The 11,439-nt window shown below is 51.9% G+C and overlaps 1 long non-coding RNA gene across 1 annotated transcript in view; it reads right to left on the bottom strand.

Annotated features, from left to right (window-relative positions):
• Positions 1 to 4,121: 4,121 nt before the first annotated feature.
• Positions 4,122 to 11,439, bottom strand: part of LOC125136027 (uncharacterized) — a 40,968-nt gene continuing 33,650 nt past the window's right edge. Inside the window, exons 4-5 of the long non-coding RNA XR_007137094.1 lie at positions 5,934 to 6,320; positions 4,122 to 4,242 (exon numbers count right to left, since the gene is read on the bottom strand). This is a non-coding gene — a long non-coding RNA (uncharacterized LOC125136027). The remainder of the gene's footprint in view (positions 4,243 to 5,933; positions 6,321 to 11,439) is intronic.

Below are 11,439 nucleotides of genomic sequence, written 5' to 3'. Positions count from 1 at the left end.
GTGTATAGTCTTACATACTTTCTCTTAAGCAATAGCCCATTCTCTGGGGGTAAAAACTGAGGCTCAGAGAAACCTGGAAGAGACACCACACCGAATTCCAACCCCACTAAGAAAGCAGCATGGCCAGAGACTTTATTTCTTTTCCTTTTTAATATCATTTTCTTATTTTTGGTATCTCTTCTTCCCTCTTTTCCCCCTCACCCTGTTTTTCTCTTTTCTTTCCCTCCCATTCTTTTTCTCTCCCTCTTTCTCCATCAACCCCTGACTTCTTCCTTTGGTAAATCAGGACCTTGTCAATCTACACCAGTGATTCTCAACCAGGGTTGAGGGTGCACTGCTCCCCCAAGAAACATCTGCAACTGGGGAAGGGGATGGTGCTATTGGTACCTAGTGGGTAGAGGCCAAGGATGCTGCCAAACATCCTACAACGTGCAGGGAAGCCCCACGACAAAGAATCCTCCAGCCCAATATGTCAATAGCACTGAGGATGAGAAACTCCAGTCTCCTGTAACCCCTACCTCACATACCGTCTCCTGTCCCTCTCAGAGGAGATGTGTGTGGAGAGCAGAGGCCCAGAGAGGAAGCCATTGCCAGCAGCCAGCTGTGCTGTGTAGCCCAGGCAGTGGGCGGGATGCAGCCTCAGGAATCTGCCAGTATTGCTTTTGGCTTTCTTGGGGTCAGACAATCTGGTGGGAAAGCTCTCCTTAGCCACTTTAGCTGCTGCTGCCAGCTGTTTACCTGACTGTGGAACTACCCCTGGTGCTGGCTCAAAGCAGGTAATGAAAATACAGCCTGCCCACTGCCCATCTCAGACTGGCCTCTCCTGCCGCCGTGAGGGCTGAGGAGTAGCTTCTGATGTATGTGAGCAATGGAAACCTACCTCTTCCTGAATCTGTCCTAACAGCCTGCCCGAAGCCCTCCTAGAATCAGTGTGAGGTGGGATAGTGGGCCAGACAAGGGCTGGCCTGCCTTCCATGCCTATAACTCTCCACTATCAAAGCCTCCACAGGCTGCACTGACTTCCCGAACTTGGTAGAAATGGAGGAAAATTGTGGGGCAGGTTGGATCCTGGCTTTGATGAACTCAGTGAAGGAGGCCAGGGCAGCTTAAGGCCAAGAGGAGAATACTGGAGAGATCTGGTGGGGTTCCCTGGCTCCAACTCTATTTTAGACTCTGTGGCCCTTCAATATTCCTTCTCCCATTCTACACAGTAATAGAATTTTTAGCTGGCACATGGCTGCCCAGCCCATGACTACATTTCCTAGACTCTTGCATCTAGATGAGTCCACATGACTAATTTCTGGCCAATGAGATATGAGCAGAAGTGCCAGGGGTAGCATCTGGATCATGGATCTGGATTTTTTATTTATTTATTTATTTATTTATTTATTTATTTATTTATTTATTGGTCTTTTTGCCTTTTCTAGGGCTGCTCCCGTGGCTTATGGAGGTTCCCAGGCTAGGGGTCAAATCAGAGCTGTAGCCGCCGCCCTGCGCCAGAGCCACATCAACATGGGATCCGAGCCACGTCTGTGACCTACCCCACAGCTCACGGCAACACTGGATCCTTAACCCACTGAGCAAGGCCAGGGACTGAACCCTCAACCTCATGGTTCCTAGTTGGATTCGTTAACCACTGAGCCACCACAGGAACTCTGAATATCTGGATCTTTAAAAGAAGGGAGCAAATGTGATGGCAGGAGCTGAAGCATCCTTTTTGGACCACATGAAACCATGTGCTGATGGTGACAGAGCACCAAGGCCGAAGACACCTAGCTTTCCGCCATCATTGAGCTCCATACTAACTATATACCACCTACTCAGACTTTTGACAGGAGAGAGAAATGAAGCTGTTTCTTGTTTAAGCCACTATATTTTGGGGTCTCTTTTTAATAGCAGCCTAACATGCATCCTAACTAAAATAACTCTTCAGAGAAGTCTTACATGAGCTACTCCCAGCCTAGGCAAAGTGGTGTCATTTCTTGCACCCCTAACACTTTTCACATGAGAAACCCATGACCCAGGGTCACATTTACAGTTAATTTATGATGGAGCTAAGGCTTGAAGCCAGGTTCAAGCACTGGCCTGGATGAAGCCCAAAGTTCTTTCCATCTCTGACATTCTAGGATTCTCTGAAACCACCAAGGGCTATGGCAGGCTCCAGGGAACTCTGGCTTCCTGGAAATTGTTACACCCAGTCTCACTAATACAATGGTCTTTCTTGCTCTCTGCCCTCTCCAGCTGTATTGCTCTTTAGTTCCTCAGACCAGCCATGCTCCATCTTAACCCAGGGCCTTTGCTTGTGCTGTTCTCTCTGCCTGGAATACATTTCTCTCGCCTCTTCACCAAAGTCGCCTCTTCAAAAGCTCAAGCACCACTTCTTCAGGAAAGCCTTATCAGCCAGTCCCTCAAGCCTGAAAACTTCACAAGAGTAGGAACCACGTCTGGTTTTGGCTTATCATATCTCAAATGATATGATATGGTGCACAGCAAACAACTGTGAAATGAATGAATAAATACATCTGGCAGACCACAGGCGGAGCCAGCCGTACCTGCAGTCTGGGAGATGGCTGGGCTGACCTCACAAGGCGACTTGCAGACTCCGAGAAGGGAATCTGCTAAGAGCGATGTTGTCATTCATGCCTTGTCCACAAGGAAACCCTCATTTAGGGTCCAGGAAGCATCTAGAGAAAAGCCTCCAGAACTTGAATATGTAAATGGATAACCAGGCTCTGACTCAGTAAGTCTCTGTTGGACCCGAGATGCTGCATTTCTAAGAAGCTCCCATGCCGTGCTGCCAGCTGTGATCCACTTTGAGGGCCGAGGCCCTGGGGCACCTCAGCTTCCCTCTAGGAGTCCATCTGTCCATCTGTCCACTCTCAGGTTCTGTCTCTGCACGGGGCCCCAGAGCCCAGCTCCTTAGTCCAGGGAGGCACCTTCATCCCTGCAGCCTCCCAGGACAGTATCCAAGATCAAGGCCCAATCTGTTCACCCCAGAGGCGCCACATCACAAACCTGGCAACCCCACCCCCATGCCAGCCACCACCTCCTTCCGTCTCTGGACTGATTCTCCATCTTGGCATTGGTGGCTGCTGTGACGCCCTTGGACAAGTGCCACCCCTTTAGCTCTGTTTTGCCAGGGTTAATTGACTTTAAAATGCAAAGGTAGTGTGTGTGTGTATGTGTGTGTGTGTGTTTAGGAAGGTCATGTCAGAAATGTGAACACAGGCTTGTCCGCGGGATCCCCTTGTTGTATGGTGTGGGTATATGTGTCCGTCTGTCTGTCCTCAAGTCCTTCAGGGTTGATGTCCTGGGCGCTGCCGCCGGTGCAGCACTGTGTGTGTGTGCGGAGCAAGGCGGGGAAGGCAGGAAGGAAAGACCCGGGCACCAGCAGCTTCGTTCCCGGGCCTCCTCCTCCTTCTCCCCTGAATAAACATCTTGTTTGTCCACCAGGCAGCAGCCCCAGGGCTCACCCTCCTCCTGCCCTCCCCCACAGGCCTCACGACGGGCCAGCTCTGCACAGGAAGTCTGGCTGAAGCACAATCCGGCGTGGAAAATGCCAGCAGAAGGCTCCACGCCAGGCCTGTTGATGGGTCCAGGCGGTGCCGAGGCCAGAGGTACCTTCTTCACACCGGCTAAGAGCGCAGCCTCCTTGCCGCGCCACCCAACCTCCCTGGCGCCACTGGGAGCACAATGGAGCCATTGCAGAGTAAAATCCCATTCGTGGAATCTGTCTTCCCAGGACGAGGGCCCAGACTCAGCCCAGAAGGCTCTGGGGCTCCCTGTAAAATGGATCTGAGCTCCAGCGCCCGTTCTCCTCTTTGCTGGGGTCTGCAGCAAGCAGGTGGCAGGCAGGGGACCCAGCAGCTTCACAAGCTTGGAACCAAGGCGAAGGTAAAAGAGAGTGGGCGCCCTCTCACTAGAGATGGGACCTGTTGCTTTGAGCTTCTGAGGTTACAGGTGTCAAATTTTTCTTTTCTTCTTTTTACTCCTGCACCTGCAGCATATAGAAGTTCCCAGGTCAGGGGTCAAATGAGTGTTCCAGCTGAGGCCTACACCACAGCCACCATCACACGGGATCTGAGGCTCTGCAATGCCAGACCCTTAAATCCACTGAGTGAGGCCAGGAATCGAACCTATATCCTCGACAGAGACAATGTCGGGTTCCTTAACCCACTGAGCCACAACAGGAACTCCTACAGATGTCAAATGCTTCATCCCTTGGCCTCCAGGCTGGCTGAACTGCAAGAAAACGATTGGTCCCTAAGTTTAAAGCATTCCAGAAAAGTCACCTCAAAGCTTCTCTGCATCTCCCGGTCACTGGGGACTTCCTCCCCTCAGCCTCTCATGCGAACAATGTTAATTCTCGGGCACAGCCTCCAGTTTCCATGTTTATGAACGAACTGGAGGAGACCCTTTCCTAGGGACGGAAAGTGACAAAGGTCACGCAAGAGACAGAGAATGTTTTCCAAACCTAATTGGAATGGAACCCCATTCAGGGTCCCTTCTGGCCCATCCCTCGCCCCCACCCCCAGCGTGGAGGCCCAGACAAAGGGACACGCCATGGCCTGTACTCTCTCCCGTGGGTGCCGGGAGTCAAGGCCGGTGTGTGTGGCGGGGGGTGAGGGGATGGTCCTCGGCTTCTTGGCCTGGCCTCCTGTGCGGGAGCTTGGACAGTTGGCAGGCAGCCCCACTTCTCCCATCCTACCCCACCCCTCAGATGCTCCGTGCCCCTGGGCCCTCCAGGTCCCGCTTCCTGGGCACTCAGACCGTGGACCAGGGCAGGCTATGAGGCTGGAAGCCACCGCATCAAGGGGGCGGGGTCACTTCCGTCCTAGTCACCATGGAGGACGCATCCTCTGGGGATGCTGTCCCGCTCAGAGCCTCAGAGGCCACAGGCCTGAGTTCAGGCGAGGTCTGGAGCTTACCCCCCTGCAGCTCACCCCCAAGATCTTCCTGGCTCATCACTGAGTCTGGGGCGCCATAGTTCTTGGACTTTGGACTGCGTTCTTGGCATTTATTGTGATTTGGTCTTGAGTGTTTTTAAGACTTCTTCTGAAGGCACATGGGTGTAGGCCTGTGTGTTTCTGCACATGCATGCACATGAGAGAGAGAGAAAGATGCAAAGAGGGACAGAAAGGAACAGAGGGAGCAAGACAGTGGCAGGGACACAGAAGGACACCCCAACAGAGACCTTTGGAGACTTTCTCCCCTCAGACTGCATGTCTCCCCTTAACAGGGCAGTGTCCCCCTCAGACTGAGGTCCCTGAGGCAGGGCTGTGTCTCCCCTCAGTCGGGGGCTCCCTGAGCAGCTGACCCACCCAGGAATGAGGAACCACAGCACTCGCTGTGCAGATACTCTGAGTATGTGGCCAGCCTATTTTCCCGTCTTCGGAGCTTCTGTAGAAACGTCCAGGGAATGCACTGTTCCAGCCTGGAGTTTAGGGAGGCCCAGCCCAGAGGGCCTCATTAACAGAGACAGTTTGGATGGACTCTAGGCCTGGGACCCCCCCAGGGCTGCCTGGGCCCTGAATCCTGCGCTCCCTCCTAAGCCTTGGGCCCTGCCCCTCCCCCTGCTGCAGGCAGACGGGGATGGAATTTGAGGCCTGCGGCCCGAGACAGCCCCTGACAGAGAAGTCCTTCTCCTGGGGTGTCAGCAAACCCAACACCTGGGCCCCAGTCATGGGCCGAAGGGCGGGCTGCTCTAGGCTTGGCACAACCGAACCCTCAGCTTCCTCCCTTCCTGCCGGGCCACCCACGTGAATAGCCCTCTCTGTGCTCATCCCTTGGCCTGGGTGGATGCAGAAGGGCAGGCCCCTTCTTGCCTGTCACGATGCCAGGAACCAGGGAAGACATGGGTGCAAAAGACAGGGGTACAAAGAAAACAGAGCACAGCATGACGAGCGTGGTGTGTGAGCACAGCAGCTACGAACCTGGATGAGGTCAGGTGGGCTTTTCATCATCTGTCTCCCCACGTTTTATCACAGGACAATGAGAACTCTCCCTTGAATGTAAGCTTCTTAAAAACCGAGGTGTTCGTTTGCTTGACCGTTGCATCCCATGTACCTAGAAGCCTGGCACAGAGTAGCTGCTCAATTAATGTTTGTTGACTGATTGTCGGCTGGTGTGGTTTCATGGACTCTAGACTCTTGTTTCTGACCATTCAAGAGTTTCCTCCGCTCTCCACTCCCACCTCACGCACACAGGCCAGGCACCCACAGGGGTGCTGGGTGGGGTGGGCCTGGGTTCCAGGGTTGACTCTGTTCCCCTCGAGGCATGTCATCAGGCAGGTCTCTGCTCCCGGGTCTCAGGTTTTCCAGCTGTGAAATGAGGAGAACAGATTGGTTCAGTGACTCTCAAAGACCTCACCTCTCCCGCCTCAAGCAGTGGAGCCTTTCTTCAAAAGAAATCTTAAGAGAAAGCTCAAAATATAAAATAGCTGATTCTAGAGGGTCTCTGACTAAAGGGGGAGGGGAAAGAAGGGCTGGATTCAGTCCCCTGCCTCCTTCTCCTCATGGGTTCCCTGGAGCCCCTCTAGCGATCCAACAAGCCCTGCTGAACCCAGGTTGAGAAGCCCCCGGGGACCGTTCTCACAGAATTCTACCATCCTGAGCTAGGGGAGATGAAACACAAAAGGATGGAGCCAACCCTCTCTGCCCACAGAGACCAGGGAGGCGGGGGTGAGGGGCTCCAGGGATGCTGAGCTGGGCCTGAATGTGGGTGTCTGCCATGGGAGACCCGGGTTCCTCCAGCATCAAGCCCGGCCCCAGCTCACGACACCCTGAAACCGATCAATTTGAGTCAGAGTTACACATCCTAAAAGGTGATGGGCCTCTCCGTGCAGGAGGGGTCTGGGAAGGGGCCTGGCAGCCGGGAGCCCTGATAGGTCCCTGGAAGCAGAGTCCCTCCCCCACCTCTGCCGCCCTCAAGTGCGGACCTGCCGGCAGATCATCACACGGGCGCCACTGCCCCCTTGTGGTCACACCCAGCACAGCTGAGGCGTCTGTCCCGCGGGACGGCTTTAGCGCCTCGGGGTGAAGAGCTCCCCAGAGCTGGATTCTCTTGGCAGGGGTCAGGTCTGGGGAACTCAGAGTATCTCTGCCTCTGGCCTGGCTTCCTCCTTCAGGCCAAGCCTCCCGGAACAAGCAATGTAGGAAATCAAAGACATGGAGTCTAGAGACAAGACAGGGGGCTGGAAGACCACTGCCTCCAAAATGCTGTGTGTCCTGCCAAAGTGGGATAACCTCTCTGAGCCTCTGCATCCTCATTTATAAAGTGAGAATAACAGTTCCTGTCCTGCCAACCTCAAGGGCAGGTACCAAGGGTCCAGAACACAGAGTCACTGTCAAGAGGGGAGCAGAAAGGGGTGGGGTTGGGAGGAACCAGCCTGGAGAAAGCCGTGCTGGGGAGTTTGCAGGAGGCAACTGTGAAAAGGAGAGGGGAGGGAGGAATTCAACCTGGGTCCCCAGACACAGGCCCCCAGGATTCCCCACCCCTTTGCCTTTAAGAAACTCATCTCAGGGTGTTCCTGTTGTGGCTCAGTGGAAATGATTCCGACTAGTATCCATGGGGACGTGGGTTCGACCCCTGACCTCACTCGGTGGGTCGGGGAACCGACGTTGCCGTGAGCTGTGGTGTAGGTCACAGAAGCAGCTCATATCCCGAGTTGCTGTGGCTCTGGTGTAGGCCGGCAGCTATAGCTCCAATCTGACCCCTAGCCGGGGAACCTCCATATGGTGTGGGTGCAGCCCTAAAAAGCAAAAAAAAAAAAAAAAAAAGAAAGAAAGAAACTCATCGGGTCTGCAGTTTCTCACACCCCCAAGTCCCACCTGGAGCTGAGGCCTGTCCCTCTAGCCCTCCCTGGGGGGCACCTCGTGCTGACCCCACAGCAGGGCACTGTCCTGGGGCCTCAGAGCCCTCATGTTTGCAGAACAACCATCAGGTCTTTCCTCCCCAGCCCCGAGGCACAGAGAACAAGGACGGCCTTTCCTCCCATTTCCAGTGACATTCACTCACAGTCACCGTGGACGTCCACATTCCCAGCAAGGCCCTTTCACGGCACTCTGGGTTCTCTTCAAACAGCTCCAGCCTTTGCCCACTCGTTATCCAATTCTGAAGCTGTGGCCACAGTTGGGGTACTTGTTACAGCAGCAGCTGCCCCCCACCCCACAACCCCCAGAGCGAGGAGAGAGGCACAGGCAGATTCTCCCTCACGACCCTCAACCCCGCCTGCTCTCAGACACCTGACCCCCAGAAGCGGGAGATGATACTTGTCTGTTTTTGTTTGCTTGGTTTTTTTTATTTTGTTTCTTTGTTTTTACAGCTGCACCTTTAGCATATGGAAGTTCCCAGACCAGGGTTCAATCAGAGCTGTAGCTGCTGGTCTGCATCACAGTCACAGCAATGTAGGATCCGAGCTGCATCTGCAACTTACACCACAGCTCATGGCAATGCCAGATCCCTGACCCACTGAGTGAGGCCAGGGATTGAACCCGAATCCTCATGGATATTAGTTGGATTCATTTCCACTTTGCCACAGTAGGAACTCTTGATTTTGATTTTCTATTTCAAAATTGTTTGGCCTATTCAAGTTTCTTTTCCTTCTCATATAAGTCTCGGAATCAGCTCGTCTATATCTACAAAGAATCTTGTTTGCGTGTGTCTTTGTAATTATATATCCACATTCATTTGGCGATAACATCAAACATTTACATTCGATCCTCTTTTTTTTTTTTTTTTGGGGGGGGACCACACCCTTGGCATGCACAAGGTCCTGGGCCAGGAACTGAACCCGCCCCACAGCAGTGACCTAAGCCACTGAGCCGGGGCAATGACAATGCTGATCCTTGACCCACTGAGCCCTGAGAGAACTCCCTGATACCCTTTTGAATGCGAGTCTTGGCCCTTCGTTCTCTCCCTCTGACCCCGGGTCACCGTCTTTGGCAACTCCACGTACAGTCGCCAGGTTCTGTTAATTCACTCTTTCATGAAGTCTCTGAGGTGGACTCGAGTCATCCTTCATTGTCACCGTCAAGGGCATTAACAGGATCCAGCTCCATTATGTTCTCATCCCTGAAGGGGTGTAGCGGGTTCCTACTGGCCCCTGCTTGGCCCTCACTGTCCTTTCTGCACCTTGCTGAGACCGTCTTTACCTGGAAGGTCTCCCTGGCTCCCCGCTGCCTACTGAACCAAGCCAGATTCTTTAGGCTGATATTCACGTTCCTTGTGTCTGCACCCCACCTCCCCGTCTCCTCTCACCTTTGTGATACTTTCTTCCTGGCCACACTGGGAGGAGTCACCCTCTCCTGTGAGGGCCTAAAGTTTTTCTTTTCTTTTATTCTTTTTTTTTTTTTTTTGCATTTTTGGGGCCGCACTTGAAGCATATGGAAGTTCTCAGGCTAGGGGTCTAATAAGAGCTATAGCTGCCAGCCTACACCACAGTCACAGCAACGCCGGATCCGAGCCACAACTGTGACCTACACCACAGCTCATGGCAACGCTGGATCCTTAACCCACTGAGGGAGGCCAGGGATCGAACCCACGTCCTCACAGATACTAGCCAGGTTTATTAACCACTGAGCCACGATGGGAACTCTGGCCTTAAGCTTTCCTACCTGGGCATCCTGCTCAGCCTGCTCCCTCCCTCACTACTTTTCTCTGACCATTCATATCCTGCTGACTGGTATATTCAACCACTGTCACTTCCTGAGCATTTTACCAAAGATGCTCTGGCAGATGGAAACACATCCTACAGGACATGACAGGTACACAAGTAGCTGAAATGATAGGGAATTTAGGATAAATGCCAGGTCATAAAGACTTGGGAATTCAGAGAAGGAAAGAGATAATCAGAGAAACTTCCCTCAAGGGCTAAGCGGAACTCAACTTCCTCACAGACCTACCTCCCAACAGCCTAAAGAGTGTGTGTGTTTGTGTGCATGTGCACGCACGCATGTGTTTGTATATGTGTATTTGTGTGTGTGTGTATGTTCGTGTGTATCTGTGTGTGTGTGAGTACACTCGCGTGTGTATGTGTTAGAGGTGGGTGGGTGGGGGCATCTAGGAACAACACCTGTAGGTTATAAAGAGAGCTTAGTGAGCTCCTTGGTGACTAGGGATTCTTCTTCATCCATATAATAGTTAGCTGGCTTAATAAATAATTCCTGTTTCATCATTCAGAGAAAAGAGACCACATTGTCTCAGAGTTCAAGAAATTTAGAGAGAAAAAAGTGCCGGGCATAGCCCAAAAAGATTTTGTGAAATGAGCTGGAAAGAGGTACAGGTAATCACTATTTGACTCTGAAAAGGAAAATGGTTGAAAGAGTTTCAGGAATGCAAATCTAGCCCCAGAATGGCCTATTATTGCTGCAGGAAATAAAAAGTAGAATGTATATATTTTTAAAAATTTTTTGTCTTTTTAGGGCTGCACTCGTGGCGTATGGAGGTTCCTAGGCTCGGGGTCAAATCAGAGCTGCAGGTGCCGGCCTACACCACAGCCACAGCAACGCCAGATCCTTAACCCACTGAGCAAGGCCAGGAATTGAACCCGCATCCTCATAGATACTAGTTGGGTTTGTTAACTGCTGAGCCATGACGAGAACTCTAGAAAGAGTAGAATGTAAAGACACTGATGTGTCTTCTTTATCTTTGCACCCTCAATACCTAGATTAGCAGTGGGCACTTGACAGGCGAGTATTTGGCTCTCTGCATTTGTTCTTGAGTTATCAAAAAAGGTGAATGAAAAATCATTGATTGGATTTTGGAACCCTGGAACATGCACACAGAAGTGGACTTGGAAGGGCCATATGACTGCAGCACTTCCACCTTGTGGTAGCATTCATAAATTACAGGCTAAACTTCCACACAGACCTAACATCCTGAATGCTGAGGTGTCCTACAAAGATTGTGCTAGCGTTTCCCTGCCAGTTTCTCCCCTCTCCCCAAGGTCTCAATTAGCAGGGCCCCCACTGAAGATTCTAAGATGGGCCATTTCCAACTTGCTCCTCATAATGCAATTGAGGAATTCAAACTCATTTAAAAGCAAAGTGGACAGCATTAGGCTTTATCATTAAATGTCAAGGATCCCCTCCAGAAAAGTTTCCTGTCCAGGCGATAAGACAGGTGCTTTTAACTTGGGATCCAAGGATGGGCTTCAAGGGATGAACGAATCCTTTGAAATTATTTGTCAAGTTGTGTAAGCCTATGTGTGTCTTTTCTGAAGGGGGGGGGCATATCCTTTGACCAGATAGTCCTCAGGATCTGTGACTCCAGAAAAATTACAAAATCCCTGCTCTGGGGTGACATAGGCCAAATTTATCTTGAAAGGAGGACAGGGACTTGTTGTCTAAATAAACGAGACAGAAAACAAGACACTACTGAACTACTGAACATACTGAAAGAGTTGATGCTTCTCTGTCTGCTCTTGACACCCCCCCCCCA

This window comes from Phacochoerus africanus, chromosome 9 (genome assembly GCF_016906955.1).
Source record: "Phacochoerus africanus isolate WHEZ1 chromosome 9, ROS_Pafr_v1, whole genome shotgun sequence".
Lineage (NCBI taxonomy): Eukaryota > Metazoa > Chordata > Mammalia > Artiodactyla > Suidae > Phacochoerus > Phacochoerus africanus.
This window is presented reverse-complemented; position numbering and strand designations above follow the sequence as displayed.